We start from the raw sequence: 20416 nt of genomic DNA, 5'->3' as shown, positions 1-20416 counted from the left end.
TTGTGTCACAGGTCACAAATAGCGTTTTCTCAGCGAGAGAAGGCCAAAATGAACACTTCATGCAGAACTCCTGTATTTTGATGAAAACTCACTGAAATCCACCTGTAACTTCGAGTTTATGCATCTTTCTATGCTTTCAGGTTGAAACTTGACTGAAAACTCACTTTGAAGAAAAGTTATGACTGTTTTGTGTCACAGGTCACAAATAGCGTTTTCTCAGCGAGAGAAGGCCAAAATGAACACTTCATGCAGAACTCCTGTATTTTGAGGAAAACTCACTGAAATCCACCTGTAACTTCAAGTTTATGCATCTTTCTATGCTTTCAGGTTGAAACTTGACTGAAAACTCACTTTGAAGAAAAGTTATGACTGTTTAGTGTCACAGGTCACAAATAGCGTTTTCTCAGCGAGAGAAGGCCAAAATGAACACTTCATGCATAACTCCTGTATTTTGACGAAAACTCACTGAAATCAAGCTGTAACTTCAAGTTTATGCATCTTTCTATGCTTTCAGGTTGAAACTTGACTGAAAACTCACTTTGAAGAAAAGTTATGGCTGTTTTGTGTCACAGGTCACAAATAGCGTTTTCTCAGCGAGAGAAGGCCAAAATGAACACTTCATGCAGAACTCCTGTATTTTGATGAAAACTCACTGAAATCCACCTGTAACTTCGAGTTTATGCATCTTTCTATGCTTTCAGGTTGAAACTTGACTGAAAACTCACTTTGAAGAAAAGTTATGACTGTTTTGTGTCACAGGTCACAAATAGCGTTTTCTCAGCGAGAGAAGGCCAAAATGAACACTTCATGCAGAACTCCTGTATTTTGAGGAAAACTCACTGAAATCCACCTGTAACTTCAAGTTTATGCATCTTTCTATGCTTTCAGGTTGAAACTTGACTGAAAACTCACTTTGAACAAAAGTTATGACTGTTTTGTGTCACAGGTCACAAATAGCGTTTTCTCAGCGAGAGAAGGCCAAAATGAACACTTCATGCAGAACTCCTGTATTTTGATGAAAACTCACTGAAATCCACCTGTAACTTCAAGTTTATGCATCTTTCTATGCTTTCAGGTTGAAACTTGACTGAAAACTCACTTTGAAGTTAAGTTATGGCATTTTTGTATCACAAGTCACAAATAGTGTTATCTCAGCGAGAGAAGGCCAAAATGAACACTTCATGCATAACTCCTGTATTTTGAGGAAAACTCACTGAAATCAAGCTTTAACTTCAAGTTTATGCATCTTTCTATGGTTCCAGGTTGAAACTTGACTGAAAACTCACTTTGAAGAAAAGTTATGACTGTTTTGTGTCACAGGTCACAAATAGCGTTTTCTCAGCGAGAGAAGGCCAAAATGAACACTTCATGCAGAACTCCTGTATTTTGATGAAAACTCACTGAAATCCACCTGTAACTTCAAGTTTATGCATCTTTCTATGCTTTCAGGTTGAAACTTGACTGAAAACTCACTTTGAACAAAAGTTATGGCTGTTTTGTGTCACAGGTCACAAATAGCGTTTTCTCAGCGAGAGAAGGCCAAAATGAACACTTCATGCAGAACTCCTGTATTTTGATGAAAACTCACTGAAATCCACCTGTAACTTCGAGTTTATGCATCTTTCTATGCTTTCAGGTTGAAACTTGACTGAAAACTCACTTTGAAGAAAAGTTATAACTGTTTTGTGTCACAGGTCACAAATAGCGTTTTCTCAGCGAGAGAAGGCCAAAATGAACACTTCATGCAGAACTCCTGTATTTTGAGGAAAACTCACTGAAATCCACCTGTAACTTCAAGTTTATGCATCTTTCTATGCTTTCAGGTTGAAACTTGACTGAAAACTCACTTTGAAGAAAAGTTATGACTGTTTTGTGTCACAGGTCACAAATAGCGTTTTCTCAGCGAGAGAAGGCCAAAATGAACACTTCATGCATAACTCCTGTATTTTGACGAAAACTCACTGAAATCAAGCTGTAACTTCAAGTTTATGCATCTTTCTATGCTTTCAGGTTGAAACTTGACTGAAAACTCACTTTGAAGAAAAGTTATGGCTGTTTTGTGTCACAGGTCACAAATAGCGTTTTCTCAGCGAGAGAAGGCCAAAATGAACACTTCATGCAGAACTCCTGTATTTTGATGAAAACTCACTGAAATCCACCTGTAACTTCGAGTTTATGCATCTTTCTATGCTTTCAGGTTGAAACTTGACTGAAAACTCACTTTGAAGAAAAGTTATGACTGTTTTGTGTCACAGGTCACAAATAGCGTTTTCTCAGCGAGAGAAGGCCAAAATGAACACTTCATGCAGAACTCCTGTATTTTGAGGAAAACTCACTGAAATCCACCTGTAACTTCAAGTTTATGCATCTTTCTATGCTTTCAGGTTGAAACTTGACTGAAAACTCACTTTGAAGAAAAGTTATGACTGTTTTGTGTCACAGGTCACAAATAGCGTTTTCTCAGCGAGAGAAGGCCAAAATGAACACTTCATGCAGAACTCCTGTATTTTGATGAAAACTCACTGAAATCCACCTGTAACTTCAAGTTTATGCATCTTTCTATGCTTTCAGGTTGAAACTTGACTGAAAACTCACTTTGAAGAAAAGTTATGGCATTTTTGTATCACAAGTCACAAATAGTGTTATCTCAGCGAGAGAAGGCCAAAATGAACACTTCATGCATAACTCCTGTATTTTGAGGAAAACTCAATGAAATCAAGCTTTAACTTCAAGTTTATGCATCTTTCTATGGTTCCAGGTTGAAACTTGACTGAAAACTCACTTTGAAGAAAAGTTATGACTGTTTTGTGTCACAGGTCACAAATAGCGTTTTCTCAGCGAGAGAAGGCCAAAATGAACACTTCATGCAGAACTCCTGTATTTTGATGAAAACTCACTGAAATCCACCTGTAACTTCAAGTTTATGCATCTTTCTATGCTTTCAGGTTGAAACTTGACTGAAAACTCACTTTGAACAAAAGTTATGGCTGTTTTGTGTCACAGGTCACAAATAGCGTTTTCTCAGCGAGAGAAGGCCAAAATGAACACTTCATGCAGAACTCCTGTATTTTGATGAAAACTCACTGAAATCCACCTGTAACTTCGAGTTTATGCATCTTTCTATGCTTTCAGGTTGAAACTTGACTGAAAACTCACTTTGAAGAAAAGTTATGACTGTTTTGTGTCACAGGTCACAAATAGCGTTTTCTCAGCGAGAGAAGGCCAAAATGAACACTTCATGCAGAACTCCTGTATTTTGAGGAAAACTCACTGAAATCCACCTGTAACTTCAAGTTTATGCATCTTTCTATGCTTTCAGGTTGAAACTTGACTGAAAACTCACTTTGAAGAAAAGTTATGACTGTTTTGTGTCACAGGTCACAAATAGCTTTTTCTCAGCGAGAGAAGGCCAAAATGAACACTTCATGCAGAACTCCTGTATTTTGATGAAAACTCACTGAAATCCACCTGTAACTTAAAGTTTATGCATCTTTCTATGCTTTCAGGTTGAAACTTGACTGAAAACTCACTTTGAAGAAAAGTTATGACTGTTTTGTGTCACAGGTCACAAATAGTGTTTTCTCAGCGAGAGAAGGCCAAAATGAACACTTCATGCAGAACTCCTGTATTTTGATGAAAACTCACTGAAATCCACCTGTAACTTCAAGTTTATGCATCTTTCTATGCTTTCAGGTTGAAACTTGACTGAAAACTCACTTTTAAAAAAAATTATGGCTGTTTTGTATCACAGGTCACAAATAGTGTTTTCTCAGCGAGAGAAGGCCAAAATGAACACTTCATGCATAACTCCTGTATTTTGACGAAAACTCACTGAAATCAAGCTGTAACTTCAAGTTTATGCATCTTTCTATGCTTTCAGGTTGAAACTTGACTGAAAACTCACTTTGAAGAAAAGTTATGGCTGTTTTGTGTCACAGGTCACAAATAGCGTTTTCTCAGCGAGAGAAGGCCAAAATGAACACTTCATGCAGAACTCCTGTATTTTGAGGAAAACTCACTGAAATCCACCTGTAACTTCGAGTTTATGCATCTTTCTATGCATTCAGGTTGAAACTTGACTGAAAACTCACTTTGAAGAAAAGTTATGACTGTTTTGTGTCACAGGTCACAAATAGCGTTTTCTCAGCGAGAGAAGGCCAAAATGAACACTTCATGCAGAACTCCTGTATTTTGAGGAAAACTCACTGAAATCCACCTGTAACTTCAAGTTTATGCATCTTTCTATGCTTTCAGGTTGAAACTTGACTGAAAACTCACTTTGAAGAAAAGTTATGACTGTTTTGTGTCACAGGTCACAAATAGCTTTTTCTCAGCGAGAGAAGGCCAAAATGAACACTTCATGCAGAACTCCTGTATTTTGATGAAAACTCACTGAAATCCACCTGTAACTTAAAGTTTATGCATCTTTCTATGCTTTCAGGTTGAAACTTGACTGAAAACTCACTTTGAAGAAAAGTTATGACTGTTTTGTGTCACAGGTCACAAATAGTGTTTTCTCAGCGAGAGAAGGCCAAAATGAACACTTCATGCAGAACTCCTGTATTTTGATGAAAACTCACTGAAATCCACCTGTAACTTCAAGTTTATGCATCTTTCTATGCTTTCAGGTTGAAACTTGACTGAAAACTCACTTTTAAAAAAAATTATGGCTGTTTTGTATCACAGGTCACAAATAGTGTTTTCTCAGCGAGAGAAGGCCAAAATGAACACTTCATGCATAACTCCTGTATTTTGACGAAAACTCACTGAAATCAAGCTGTAACTTCAAGTTTATGCATCTTTCTATGCTTTCAGGTTGAAACTTGACTGAAAACTCACTTTGAAGAAAAGTTATGGCTGTTTTGTGTCACAGGTCACAAATAGCGTTTTCTCAGCGAGAGAAGGCCAAAATGAACACTTCATGCAGAACTCCTGTATTTTGAGGAAAACTCACTGAAATCCACCTGTAACTTCGAGTTTATGCATCTTTCTATGCATTCAGGTTGAAACTTGACTGAAAACTCACTTTGAAGAAAAGTTATGGCTGTTTTGTGTCACAGGTCACAAATAGCGTTTTCTCAGCGAGAGAAGGCCAAAATGAACACTTCATGTAGAACTCCTGTATTTTGATGAAAACTCACTGAAATCAAGCTGTATCTTCAAGTTTATGCATCTTTCTATGCTTTCAGGTTGAAACTTGACTGAAAACTCACTTTGAACAAAAGTTATGGCATTTTTGTGTTACAGGTCACAAATTGCGTTTTCTCAGCGAGAGAAGGCCAAAATGAACACTTCATGCAGAACTCCTGTATTTTGATGAAAACTCACTGAAATCCACCTGTAACTTCAAGTTTATGCATCTTTCTATGCTTTCAGGTTGAAACTTGACTGAAAACTCACTTTGAAGAAAAGTTATGACTGTTTTGTGTCACAGGTCACAAATAGCGTTTTCTCAGCGAGAGAAGGCCAAAATGAACACTTCATGCAGAACTCCTGTATTTTGATGAAAACTCACTGAAATCCACCTGTAACTTCAAGTTTATGCATCTTTCTATGCTTTCAGGTTGAAACTTGACTGAAAACTCACTTTGAAGAAAAGTTATGGCATTTTTGTATCACAGGTCACAAATAGCGTTTTCTCAGCGAGAGAAGGCCAAAATGAACACTTCATGCAGAACTCCTGTATTTTGATAAAAACTCACTGAAATCCGCCTGTAACTTCAAGTTTATGCATCTTTCTATGCTTTCAGGTTGAAACTTGACTGAGAAATCACTTTGAACAAAAGTTATGGCTGTTTTGTGTCACAGGTCACAAATAGTGTTTTCTCAGCGAGAGAAGGCCAAAATGAACACTTCATGCAGAACTCCTGTATTTTGAGGAAAACTCACTGAAATCAAGCTGTATCTTCAAGTTTATGCATCTTTCTATGCTTTCAGGTTGAAACTTGACTGAAAACTCAATTTTAAAAAAAGTTATGGCATTTTTGTATCACAGGTCACAAATAGTGTTTTCTCAGCGAGAGAAGGCCAAAATGAAAACTTCATGCATAACTCCTATATTTTGAGGAAAACTCACTGAAATCAAGCTGTAACTTCAAGTTTATGCATCTTTCTATGCTTTCAGGTTGAAACTTGACTGAAAACTAATTTTGAACAAAAGTTATGGCTGTTTTGTGTCACAGGTCACAAATAGTGTTTTCTCAGCGAGAGAAGGCCAAAATGAACACTTCATGCAGAACTCCTGTATTTTGATGAAAACTCAATGAAATCAAGCTTTATCTTCAAGTTTATGCATCTTTCTATGCTTTCAGGTTGAAACTTGACTGAAAACTCACTTTGAAGAAAAGTTATGACTGTTTTGTGTCACAGGTCACAAATAGCGTTTTCTCAGCGAGACAAGGCCAAAATGAACACTTCATGCAGAACTCCTGTATTTTGATGAAAACTCACTGAAATCCACCTGTAACTTCAAGTTCATGCATCTTTCTATGCTTTCAGGTTGAAACTTGACTGAAACTCACTTTGAACAAAAGTTATGGCTGTTTTGTGTCACAGGTCACAAATAGCGTTTTCTCAGCGAGAGAAGGCCAAAATGAACACTTCATGCAGAACTCCTGTATTTTGATGAAAACTCACTGAAATCCACCTGTAACTTAGAGTTTATGCATCTTTCTATGCTTTCAGGTTGAAACTTGACTGAAAACTCACTTTGAAGAAAAGTTATGACTGTTTTGTGTCACAGGTCACAAATAGCGTTTTCTCAGCGAGAGAAGGCCAAAATGAACACTTCATGCAGAACTCCTGTATTTTGAGGAAAACTCACTGAAATCCACCTGTAACTTCAAGTTTATGCATCTTTCTATGCTTTCAGGTTGAAACTTGACTGAAAACTCACTTTGAAGAAAAGTTATGACTGTTTTGTGTCACAGGTCACAAATAGCTTTTTCTCAGCGAGAGAAGGCCAAAATGAACACTTCATGCAGAACTCCAGTATTTTGATGAAAACTCACTGAAATCCACCTGTAACTTCAAGTTTATGCATCTTTCTATGCTTTCAGGTATAAACTTGACTGAAAACTCACTTTTAAAAAAATGTATGGCATTTTTTTATCACAGGTCACAAATAGTGTTTTCTCAGCGAGAGAAGGCCAAAATGAACATTTCATGCATAACTCCTGTATTTTGACGAAAACTCACTGAAATCAAGCTGTAACTTCAAGTTTATGCATCTTTCTATGCTTTCAGGTTGAAACTTGACTGAAAACTCACTTTGAAGAAAAGTTATGGCATTTTTGTGTCACAGGTCACAAATAGCGTTTTCTCAGCGAGAGAAGGCCAAAATGAACACTTCATGCAGAACTCCTGTATTTTGATGAAAACTCACTGAAATCCACCTGTAACTTCGAGTTTATGCATCTTTCTATGCTTTCAGGTTGAAACTTGACTGAAAACTCACTTTGAAGAAAAGTTATGACTGTTTTGTGTCACAGGTCACAAATAGCGTTTTCTCAGCGAGAGAAGGCCAAAATGAACACTTCATGCAGAACTCCTGTATTTTGAGGAAAACTCACTGAAATCCACCTGTAACTTCAAGTTTATGCATCTTTCTATGCTTTCAGGTTGAAACTTGACTGAAAACTCACTTTGAAGAAAAGTTATGACTGTTTTGTGTCACAGGTCACAAATCGCGTTTTCTCAGCGAGAGAAGAAAAAAAAGAACACTTCATGTAGAACTCCTGTATTTTGATGAAAACTTACTGAAATCTACCTGTAACTTCAAGTTTATGCATCTTCCTATGCTTTCAGGTTGAAACTTGACTGAAAACTCACTTTGAAGAAAAGTTATGGCATTTTTGTATCACAGGTCACAAATAGCGTTTTCTCAGCGAGAGAAGGCCAAAATGAACACTTCTTGCATAACTCCTGTATTTTGAGGAAAACTCACTGAAATCAAACTTTAACTTCAAGTTTGTGCATCTTTCTATGCTTTCAGGTTGAAACTTGACTGAGAAATAACTTTGAACAAAAGTTAGAGCCGTTTTGTGTCACAGGTCACAAATAGTGTTTTCTCAGCGAGACAAGGCCAAAATGAACACTTCATGCAGAACTCCTGTATTTTGATGAAAACTCACTGAAATCCACCTGTATCTTCCAGTTTATGCATCTTTCTATGCTTTCAGGTTGAAACTTGACTGAAAACTCACTTTGAACAAAAGTTATGGCTGTTTTGTGTCACAGGTCACAAATAGCGTTTTCTCAGCGAGAGAAGGCCAAAATGAACACTTCATGCAGAACTCCTGTATTTTGATGAAAACTCACTGAAATCCACCTGTAACTTCGAGTTTATGCATCTTTCTATGCTTTCAGGTTGAAACTTGACTGAAAACTCACTTTGAAGAAAAGTTATGACTGTTTTGTATCACAGGTCACAAATAGCGTTTTCTCAACGAGAGAAGGCCAAAATGAACACTTCATGCAGAACTCCTGTATTTTGATGAAAACTCACTGAAATCAAGCTGTATCTTCAAGTTTATGCATCTTTCTATTCTTTCAGGTGGAAACTTGACTGAAAACTCACTTTGAACAAAAGTTATGGCTCTTTTGTGTCACAGGTCACAAATAGCGTTTTCTCAGCGAGAGAAGGCCAAAATGAACACTTCATGCAGAACTCCTGTATTTTGATGAAAACTCACTGAAATCCACCTGTAACTTCAAGTTTATGCATCTTTCTATGCTTTCAGGTTGAAACTTTACTGAGAAATCACTTTGAACAAAAGTTATGGCTGTTTTGTGTCACAGGTCACAAATAGTGTTTTCTCAGCGAGAGAAGGCCAAAATGAACACTTCATGCAGAACTCCTGTATTTTGAGGAAAACTCACTGAAATCAAGCTGTATCTTCAAGTTTATGCATCTTTTTATGCTTTCAGGTTGAAACTTGACTGAAAACTCAATTTTAAAAAAAGTTATGGCATTTTTGTATCACAGGTCACAAATAGTGTTTTCTCAGCGAGAGAAGGCCAAAATGAACACTTCATGCAGAACTCCTGTATTTTGATGAAAACTCACTGAAATCCACCTGTAACTTCGAGTTTATGCATCTTTCTATGCTTTCAGGTTGAAACTTGACTGAAAACTCACTTTGAAGAAAAGTTATGACTGTTTTGTGTCACAGGTCACAAATAGCGTTTTCTCAGCGAGAGAAGGCCAAAATGAACACTTCATGCAGAACTCCTGTATTTTGAGGAAAACTCACTGAAATCCACCTGTAACTTCAAGTTTATGCATCTTTCTATGCTTTCAGGTTGAAACTTGACTGAAAACTCACTTTGGAGAAAAGTTATGGCATTTTTGTATCACAGGTCACAAATAGTGTTTTCTCAGCGAGAGAAGGCCAAAATGAACACTTCATGCATAACTCCTGTATTTTGAGGAAAACTCACTGAAATAAAGCTTTAACTTCAAGTTTATGCATCTTTCTATGGTTCCAGGTTGAAACTTGACTGAAAACTCACTTTGAATAAAAGTTATGGCATTTTTGTATCACAGGTCACAAATAGCGTTTTCTCAGCGAGAGAAGGCCAAAATGAACACTTCTTGCATAACTCCTGTATTTTGAGGAAAACTCACTGAAATCAAACTTTAACTTCAAGTTTATGCATCTTTCTATGCTTTCAGGTTGAAACTTGACTGAGAAATAACTTTGAACAAAAGTTATAGCTGTTTTGTGTCACAGGTCACAAATAGTGTTTTCTCAGCGAGACAAGGCCAAAATGAACACTTCATGCAGAACTCCTGTATTTTGATGAAAACTCACTGAAATCCACCTGTATCTTCCAGTTTATGCATCTTTCTATGCTTTCAGGTTGAAACTTGACTGAAAACTCACTTTGAACAAAAGTTATGGCTGTTTTGTGTCACAGGTCACAAATAGCGTTTTCTCAGCGAGAGAAGGCCAAAATGAACACTTCATGCAGAACTCCTGTATTTTGATGAAAACTCACTGAAATCCACCTGTAACTTCGAGTTTATGCATCTTTCTATGCTTTCAGGTTGAAACTTGACTGAAAACTCACTTTGAAGAAAAGTTATGACTGTTTTGTATCACAGGTCACAAATAGCGTTTTCTCAACGAGAGAAGGCCAAAATGAACACTTCATGCAGAACTCCTGTATTTTGATGAAAACTCACTGAAATCAAGCTGTATCTTCAAGTTTATGCATCTTTCTATTCTTTCAGGTGGAAACTTGACTGAAAACTCACTTTGAACAAAAGTTATGGCTCTTTTGTGTCACAGGTCACAAATAGCGTTTTCTCAGCGAGAGAAGGCCAAAATGAACACTTCATGCATAACTCCTGTATTTTGATGAAAACTCACTGAAATCCACCTGTAACTTCAAGTTTATGCATCTTTCTATGCTTTCAGGTTGAAACTTTACTGAGAAATCACTTTGAACAAAAGTTATGGCTGTTTTGTGTCACAGGTCACAAATAGTGTTTTCTCAGCGAGAGAAGGCCAAAATGAACACTTCATGCAGAACTCCTGTATTTTGAGGAAAACTCACTGAAATCAAGCTGTATCTTCAAGTTTATGCATCTTTTTATGCTTTCAGGTTGAAACTTGACTGAAAACTCAATTTTAAAAAAAGTTATGGCATTTTTGTATCACAGGTCACAAATAGTGTTTTCTCAGCGAGAGAAGGCCAAAATGAACACTTCATGCATAACTCCTATATTTTGAGGAAAACTCACTGAAATCAAGCTGTAACTTCAAGTTTATGCATCTTTCTATGCTTTCAGGTTGAAACTTGACTGAACACTCAATTTTAAAAAAAGTTATGGCATTTTTGTATCACAGGTCACAAATAGTGTTTTCTCAGCGAGAGAAGGCCAAAATGAACACTTCATGCATAACTCCTGTATTTTGAGGAAAACTCACTGAAATCAAGCTGTAACTTCAAGTTTATGCATCTTTCTATGCTTTCAGGTTGAAACTTGACTGAAAACTAATTTGAACAAAAGTTATGGCTGTTTTGTGTCACAGGTCACAAATAGTGTTTTCTCAGCGAGAGAAGGCCAAAATGAACACTTCATGCATAACTCCTGTATTTTGAGGAAAACTCACTGAAATCAAGCTTTAACTTCAAGTTTATGCATCTTTCTATGCTTTCAGGTTGAAACTTGACTGAGAAATCACTTTGAACAAAAGTTATAGCTGTTTTGTGTCACAGGTCACAAATAGTGTTTTCTCAGCGAGACAAGGCCAAAATGAACACTTCATGCAGAACTCCTGTATTTTGATGAAAACTCACTGAAATCCACCTGTAACTTCAAGTTTATGCATCTTTCTATGCTTTCAGGTTGAAACTTGACTGAAAACTCACTTTGAACAAAAGTTATGGCTGTTTTGTGTCACAGGTCACAAATAGCGTTTTCTCAGCGAGAGAAGGCCAAAATGAACACTTCATGCAGAACTCCTGTATTTTGAGGAAAACTCACTGAAATCAAGCTGTATCTTCAAGTTTATGCATCTTTTTATGCTTTCAGGTTGAAACTTGACTGAAAACTCAATTTTAAAAAAAGTTATGGCATTTTTGTATCACAGGTCACAAATAGTGTTTTCTCAGCGAGAGAAGGCCAAAATGAACACTTCATGCAGAACTCCTGTATTTTGATGAAAACTCACTGAAATCCACCTGTAACTTCGAGTTTATGCATCTTTCTATGCTTTCAGGTTGAAACTTGACTGAAAACTCACTTTGAAGAAAAGTTATGACTGTTTTGTGTCACAGGTCACAAATAGCGTTTTCTCAGCGAGAGAAGGCCAAAATGAACACTTCATGCAGAACTCCTGTATTTTGAGGAAAACTCACTGAAATCCACCTGTAACTTCAAGTTTATGCATCTTTCTATGCTTTCAGGTTGAAACTTGACTGAAAACTCACTTTGGAGAAAAGTTATGGCATTTTTGTATCACAGGTCACAAATAGTGTTTTCTCAGCGAGAGAAGGCCAAAATGAACACTTCATGCATAACTCCTGTATTTTGAGGAAAACTCACTGAAATAAAGCTTTAACTTCAAGTTTATGCATCTTTCTATGGTTCCAGGTTGAAACTTGACTGAAAACTCACTTTGAATAAAAGTTATGGCATTTTTGTATCACAGGTCACAAATAGCGTTTTCTCAGCGAGAGAAGGCCAAAATGAACACTTCTTGCATAACTCCTGTATTTTGAGGAAAACTCACTGAAATCAAACTTTAACTTCAAGTTTATGCATCTTTCTATGCTTTCAGGTTGAAACTTGACTGAGAAATAACTTTGAACAAAAGTTATAGCTGTTTTGTGTCACAGGTCACAAATAGTGTTTTCTCAGCGAGACAAGGCCAAAATGAACACTTCATGCAGAACTCCTGTATTTTGATGAAAACTCACTGAAATCCACCTGTATCTTCCAGTTTATGCATCTTTCTATGCTTTCAGGTTGAAACTTGACTGAAAACTCACTTTGAACAAAAGTTATGGCTGTTTTGTGTCACAGGTCACAAATAGCGTTTTCTCAGCGAGAGAAGGCCAAAATGAACACTTCATGCAGAACTCCTGTATTTTGATGAAAACTCACTGAAATCCACCTGTAACTTCGAGTTTATGCATCTTTCTATGCTTTCAGGTTGAAACTTGACTGAAAACTCACTTTGAAGAAAAGTTATGACTGTTTTGTATCACAGGTCACAAATAGCGTTTTCTCAACGAGAGAAGGCCAAAATGAACACTTCATGCAGAACTCCTGTATTTTGATGAAAACTCACTGAAATCAAGCTGTATCTTCAAGTTTATGCATCTTTCTATTCTTTCAGGTGGAAACTTGACTGAAAACTCACTTTGAACAAAAGTTATGGCTCTTTTGTGTCACAGGTCACAAATAGCGTTTTCTCAGCGAGAGAAGGCCAAAATGAACACTTCATGCATAACTCCTGTATTTTGATGAAAACTCACTGAAATCCACCTGTAACTTCAAGTTTATGCATCTTTCTATGCTTTCAGGTTGAAACTTTACTGAGAAATCACTTTGAACAAAAGTTATGGCTGTTTTGTGTCACAGGTCACAAATAGTGTTTTCTCAGCGAGAGAAGGCCAAAATGAACACTTCATGCAGAACTCCTGTATTTTGAGGAAAACTCACTGAAATCAAGCTGTATCTTCAAGTTTATGCATCTTTTTATGCTTTCAGGTTGAAACTTGACTGAAAACTCAATTTTAAAAAAAGTTATGGCATTTTTGTATCACAGGTCACAAATAGTGTTTTCTCAGCGAGAGAAGGCCAAAATGAACACTTCATGCATAACTCCTATATTTTGAGGAAAACTCACTGAAATCAAGCTGTAACTTCAAGTTTATGCATCTTTCTATGCTTTCAGGTTGAAACTTGACTGAACACTCAATTTTAAAAAAAGTTATGGCATTTTTGTATCACAGGTCACAAATAGTGTTTTCTCAGCGAGAGAAGGCCAAAATGAACACTTCATGCATAACTCCTGTATTTTGAGGAAAACTCACTGAAATCAAGCTGTAACTTCAAGTTTATGCATCTTTCTATGCTTTCAGGTTGAAACTTGACTGAAAACTAATTTGAACAAAAGTTATGGCTGTTTTGTGTCACAGGTCACAAATAGTGTTTTCTCAGCGAGAGAAGGCCAAAATGAACACTTCATGCATAACTCCTGTATTTTGAGGAAAACTCACTGAAATCAAGCTTTAACTTCAAGTTTATGCATCTTTCTATGCTTTCAGGTTGAAACTTGACTGAGAAATCACTTTGAACAAAAGTTATAGCTGTTTTGTGTCACAGGTCACAAATAGTGTTTTCTCAGCGAGACAAGGCCAAAATGAACACTTCATGCAGAACTCCTGTATTTTGATGAAAACTCACTGAAATCCACCTGTAACTTCAAGTTTATGCATCTTTCTATGCTTTCAGGTTGAAACTTGACTGAAAACTCACTTTGAACAAAAGTTATGGCTGTTTTGTGTCACATTTCACAAATAGCGTTTTCTCAGCGAGAGAAGGCCAAAATGAACACTTCATGCAGAACTCCTGTATTTTGAGGAAAACTCACTGAAATCAAGCTGTATCTTCAAGTTTATGCATCTTTTTATGCTTTCAGGTTGAAACTTGACTGAAAACTCAATTTTAAAAAAAGTTATGGCATTTTTGTATCACAGGTCACAAATAGTGTTTTCTCAGCGAGAGAAGGCCAAAATGAACACTTCATGCATAACTCCTATATTTTGAGGAAAACTCACTGAAATCAAGCTGTAACTTCAAGTTTATGCATCTTTCTATGCTTTCAGGTTGAAACTTGACTGAACACTCAATTTTAAAAAAAGTTATGGCATTTTTGTATCACAGGTCACAAATAGTGTTTTCTCAGCGAGAGAAGGCCAAAATGAACACTTCATGCATAACTCCTGTATTTTGAGGAAAACTCACTGAAATCAAGCTGTAACTTCAAGTTTATGCATCTTTCTATGCTTTCAGGTTGAAACTTGACTGAAAACTAATTTTGAACAAAAGTTATGGCTGTTTTGTGTCACAGGTCACAAATAGTGTTTTCTCAGCGAGAGAAGGCCAAAATGAACACTTCATGCATAACTCCTGTATTTTGAGGAAAACACACTGAAATCAAGCTTTAACTTCAAGTTTATGCATCTTTCTATGCTTTCAGGTTGAAACTTGACTGAGAAATCACTTTGAACAAAAGTTATAGCTGTTTTGTGTCACAGGTCACAAATAGGTGTTTTCTCAGCGAGACAAGGCCAAAATGAACACTTCATGCAGAACTCCTGTATTTTGATGAAAACTCACTGAAATCCACCTGTAACTTCAAGTTTATGCATCTTTCTATGCTTTCAGGTTGAAACTTGACTGAAAACTCACTTTGAACAAAAGTTATGGCTGTTTTGTGTCACAGGTCACAAATAGCGTTTTCTCAGCGAGAGAAGGCCAAAATGAACACTTCATGCAGAACTCCTGTATTTTGATGAAAACTCACTGAAATCCACCTGTAACTTCGAGTTTATGCATCTTTCTTTGCTTTCAGGTTGAAACTTGACTGAAAACTCACTTTGAAGAAAAGTTATGACTGTTTTGTGTCACAGGTCACAAATAGCGTTTTCTCAACGAGAGAAGGCCAAAATGAACACTTCATGCAGAACTCCTGTATTTTGATGAAAACTCACTGAAATCAAGCTGTATTTTCAAGTTTATGCATCTTTCTATTCTTTCAGGTTGAAACTTGACTGAAAACTCACTTTGAACAAAACTTATGGCTGTTTTGTGTCACAGGTCACAAAAAGCGTTTTCTCAGCGAGAGAAGGCCAAAATGAACACTTCATGCAGAACTCCTGTATTTTGATGAAAACTCACTGAAATCAAGCTGTAACTTCAAGTTTATGCATCTTTCTATGCTTTCAGGTTGAAACTTGACTGAAAACTCACTTTGAAGAAAAGTTATGACTGTTTTGTGTCACAGGTCACAAATAGCGTTTTCTCAGCGAGAGAAGGCCAAAATGAACACTTCATGCAGAACTCCTGTATTTTGAGGAAAACTCACTAAAATCAAGCTTTAACTTAAAGTTTATGCATCCCTCTATGGTTTCAGGCTGAAACTTGACCTAGAAATCACTTTGAACAAAAGTTATGGCTGTTTTGTGTCACAGGTCACAAACAGTGTTTTCTCAGCGAGAGAAGGCCAAAATGAACACTTCATGCATAACTCCTGTATTTTGAGGAAAACTCACTGAAATCAAGCTGTAACTTCAAGTTTATGCATCTTTCTATGCTTTCAGGTTGAAACTTGACTGAAAACTAATTTTGAACAAAAGTTATGGCTGTTTTGTGTCACAGGTCACAAATAGTGTTTTCTCAGCGAGAGAAGGCCAAAATGAACACTTCATGCATAACTCCTGTATTTTGAGGAAAACTCACTGAAATTCACCTGTAACTTCAAGTTTATGCATCTTTCTATGCTTTCAGGTTGAAACTTGACTGAAAACTCACTTTGAACAAAAGTTATGGCTGTTTTTTGTCACAGGTCACAAATAGCGTTTTCTCAGCGAGAGAAAGCCAAAATGAACACTTCATGCATAACTCCTGTATTATGAGGAAAACTCACTGAAATCAAGCTTTAACTTCAAGTTTATGCATCTTTCTATGGTTCCAGGTTGAAACTTGACTGAAAACTCACTTTTAAAAAAAGTTATGGCTGTTTTGTGTCACAGGTCACAAATAGCGTTTTCTCAAGCGAGAGAAGGCCAAAATGAACACTTCATGCATAACTCCTGTATTTTGAGGAAAACTCACTGAAATCAAGCTGTATCTTCAAGTTTATGCATCTTTCTATGCATTCAGGTTGAAACTTGACTGAGAAATCACTTTGAAGAAAAGTAATGGCTGTTTTGTGTCACAAGTCACAAATAGCGTTTTCTCAGCGAGAGAAGGCCAAAATGAACACATCATGCAGAACTCCTGTATTTTGATGAAAACTCACTGAAATCCACCTGTAACTTCAAGTTTATGCATCTTTCTATGCTTTCAGGTTGAAACTTGACTGAAAACTCACTTTGAAGAAAAGTTATGACTGTTTTGTGTCACAGGTCACAAATAGCGTTTTCTCAGCGAGAGAAGGCCAAAATGAACACTTCATGCAGAACTCCTGTATTTTGATGAAAACTCACTGAAATCCACCTGTAACTTCAAGTTTATGCATCTTTCTATGCTTTCAGGTTGAAACTTGACTGAAAACTCACTTTGAAGAAAAGTTATGACTGTTTTGTGTCACAGGTCACAAATAGCGTTTTCTCAGCGAGAGAAGGCCAAAATGAACACTTCATGCAGAACTCCTGTATTTTGATGAAAACTCACTGAAATCCACCTGTAACTTCAAGTTTATGCATCTTTCTATGCTTTCAGGTTGAAACTTGACTGAAAACTCACTTTGAACAAAAGTTATGGCTGTTTTGTATCACAGGTCACAAATAGTGTTTTCTCAGCGAGAGAAGGCCAAAATGAACACTTCATGCATAACTCCTGTATTTTGAGGAAAACTCACTGAAATCAAGCTTTAACTTAAAGTTTATGCATCTTTCTATGGTTCCAGTTTGAAACTTGACTGAAAACTCACTTTTAAAAAAAGTTATGGCTGTTTTGTGTCACAGGTCACAAATAGCGTTTTCTCAGCAAGAGAAGGCCAAAATGAACACTTCATGCAGAACTCCTGTATTTTGAGGAAAACTCACTGAAATCAAGCTTTAACTTCAAGTTTATGCATCTTTCTATGGTTTCAGGTTGAAACATGACTGAGAAATCACTTTGAACAAAAGTTATGGCTGTTTTTTTGTCACAGGTCACAAATTGTGTTTTCTCAGCGAGAGAAGGCCAAAATGAACACTTCATGCAGAACTCCTGTATTTTGATGAAAACTCACTGAAATCAAGCTGTATCTTCAAGTTTATGCATCTTTCTATACTTTCAGGTTGAAACTTGACTGAAAACTCACTTTGAACAAAAGTTATGGCATTTTTGTGTCACAGGTCACAAATAGCGTTTTCTCAGCGAGAGAAGGCCAAAATGAACACTTCATGCAGAACTCCTGTATTTTGATGAAAACTCACTGAAATCCACCTGTAACTTCAAGTTTATGCATCTTTCTATGCTTTCAGGTTGAAACTTGACTGAAAACTCACTTTGAAGAAAAGTTATGGCATTTTTGTATCACATGTCACAAATAGTGTTTTCTCAGCGAGAGAAGGCCAAAATGAACACTTCATGCAGAACTCCTGTATTTTGAGGAAAACTCACTGAAATCAAGCTTTAACTTCAAGTTTATGCATCTTTCTATGGTTTCAGGTTGAAACATGACTGAGAAATAACTTTGAACAAAAGTTATGGCTGTTTTTTTGTGTCACAGGTCACAAATAGTGTTTTCTCAGCGAGAGAAGGCCAAAATGAACACTTCATGCAGAACTCCTGTATTTTGATGAAAACTCAATGAAATCAAGCTGTATCTTCAAGTTTATGCATCTTTCTAGGCTTTCAGGTTGAAACTTGACTGAAAACTCACTTTGAACAAAAGTTATTGCTGTTTTGTTTCACAGGTCACAAATAGCGTTTTCTCAGCGAGAGAAGGCCAAAATGAACACTTCATGCAGAAGTCCTGTATTTTGATGAAAACTCACTGAAATCCACCTGTAACTTCAAGTTTATGCATCTTTCTATGCTTTCAGGTTGAAACTTGACTGAAAACTCACTTTGAACAAAAGTTATGGCTGTTTTGTGTCACAGGTCACAAATAGCGTTTTCTCAGCTAGAGAAGGCCAAAATGAACACTTCATGTAGAACTCCTGTATTTTGATGAAAACTCACTGAAATCCACCTGTAACTTCAAGTTTATGCATCTTTCTATGCTTGCAGGTTGAAACTTGACTGAAAACTCACTTTGAAGAAAAGTTATGGCATTTTTGTATCACAGGTCACAAATAGTGTTTTCTCAGCGAGAGAAGGCCAAAATGAACACTTCATGCATAACTCCTGTATTTTGAGGAAAACTCACTGAAATCAAGCTTTAACTTAAAGTTTATGCATCTTTCTATGGTTCCAGTTTGAAACTTGACTGAAAACTCACTTTTAAAAAAAGTTATGGCTGTTTTGTGTCACAGGTCACAAATAGCGTTTTCTCAGCGAGAGAAGGCCAAAATGAACACTTCATGAAGAACTCCTGTATTTTGAGGAAAACTCACTGAAATCAAGCTTTAACTTCAAGTTTATGCATCTTTCTATGGTTTCAGGTTGAAACATGACTGAGAAATCACTTTGGACAAAAGTTATGGCTGTTTTTTTGTCACAGGTCACAAATAGTGTTTTCTCAGCGAGAGAAGGCAAAAATGAACACTTCATGCAGAACTCCTGTATTTTGATGAAAACTCACTGAAATCAAGCTGTATCTTCAAGTTTATGCATCTTTCTATACTTTCAGGTTGAAACTTGACTGAAAACTCACTTTGAACAAAAGTTATGGCATTTTTGTGTCACAGGTCACAAATAGCGTTTTCTCAGCGAGAGAAGGCCAAAATGAACACTTCATGCAGAACTCCTGTATTTTGATGAAAACTCACTGAAATCCACCTGTAACTTCAAGTTTATGCATCTTTCTATGCTTTCAGGTTGAAACTTGACTGAAAACTCACTTTGAAGAAAAGTTATGGCATTTTTGTATCACAGGTCACAAATAGTGTTTTCTCAGCGAGAGAAGGCCAAAATGAACACTTCATGCATAACTCCTGTATTTTGAGGAAAACTCACTGAAATCAAGCTTTAACTTAAAGTTTATGCATCTTTCTATGGTTCCAGTTTGAAACTTGACTGAAAACTCACTTTTAAAAAAAGTTATGGCTGTTTTGTGTCACAGGTCACAAATAGCGTTTTCTCAGCGAGAGAAGGCCAAAATGAACACTTCATGCAGAACTCCTGTATTTTGAGGAAAACTCACTGAAATCAAGCTTTAACTTCAAGTTTATGCATCTTTCTATGGTTTCAGGTTGAAACATGACTGAGAAATCATTTTGAACAAAAGTTATGGCTGTTTTGTGTCACAGGTCACAAATAGCGTTTTCTCAGCGAGAGAAGGCCAAAATGAACACTTCATGCAGAACTCCTGTATTTTGATGAAAACTCACTGAAATCCACCTGTAACTTCAAGTTTATGCATCTTTCTATGCTTTCAGGTTGAAACTTGACTGAAAACTCACTTTGAAGAAAAGTTATGACTGTTTTGTGTCACAGGTCACAAATAGCGTTTTCTCAGCTAGAGAAGGCCAAAATGAACACTTCATGCATAACTCCTGTATTTTGAGGAAAACTCACTGAAATCAAGCTTTAACTTAAAGTTTATGCATCTTTCTATGGTTCCAGTTTGAAACTTGACTGAAAACTCACTTTTAAAAAAAGTTATGGCTGTTTTGTGTCACAGGTCACAAATAGCGTTTTCTCAGCGAGAGAAGGCCAAAATGAACACTTCATGCATAACTCCTGTATTTTGAGGAAAACTCACTGAAATCAAGCTTTAACTTCAAGTTTATGCATCTTTCTATGGTTTCAGGTTGAAACATGACTGAGAAATCACTTTGAACAAAAGTTATGGCTATTTTTTTGTCACAGGTCACAAATAGTGTTTTCTCAGCGAGAGAAGGCAAAAATGAACACTTCATGCATAACTCCTGTATTTTGATGAAAACTCACTGAAATCAAGCTGTATCTTCAAGTTTATGCATCTTTCTATACTTTCAGGTTGAAACTTGACTGAAAACTCACTTTGAACAAAAGTTATGGCATTTTTGTGTCACAGGTCACAAATAGCGTTTT

This window comes from Aulostomus chinensis, chromosome 17 (assembly GCF_037954235.1).
Source record: "Aulostomus chinensis isolate RoL2024-O1b breed Wild chromosome 17, RoL_Achi_v1.0, whole genome shotgun sequence".
Taxonomy (NCBI): Eukaryota; Metazoa; Chordata; class Actinopteri; order Syngnathiformes; family Aulostomidae; genus Aulostomus; species Aulostomus chinensis.
Note: the sequence above shows the minus strand (reverse complement) of the source record.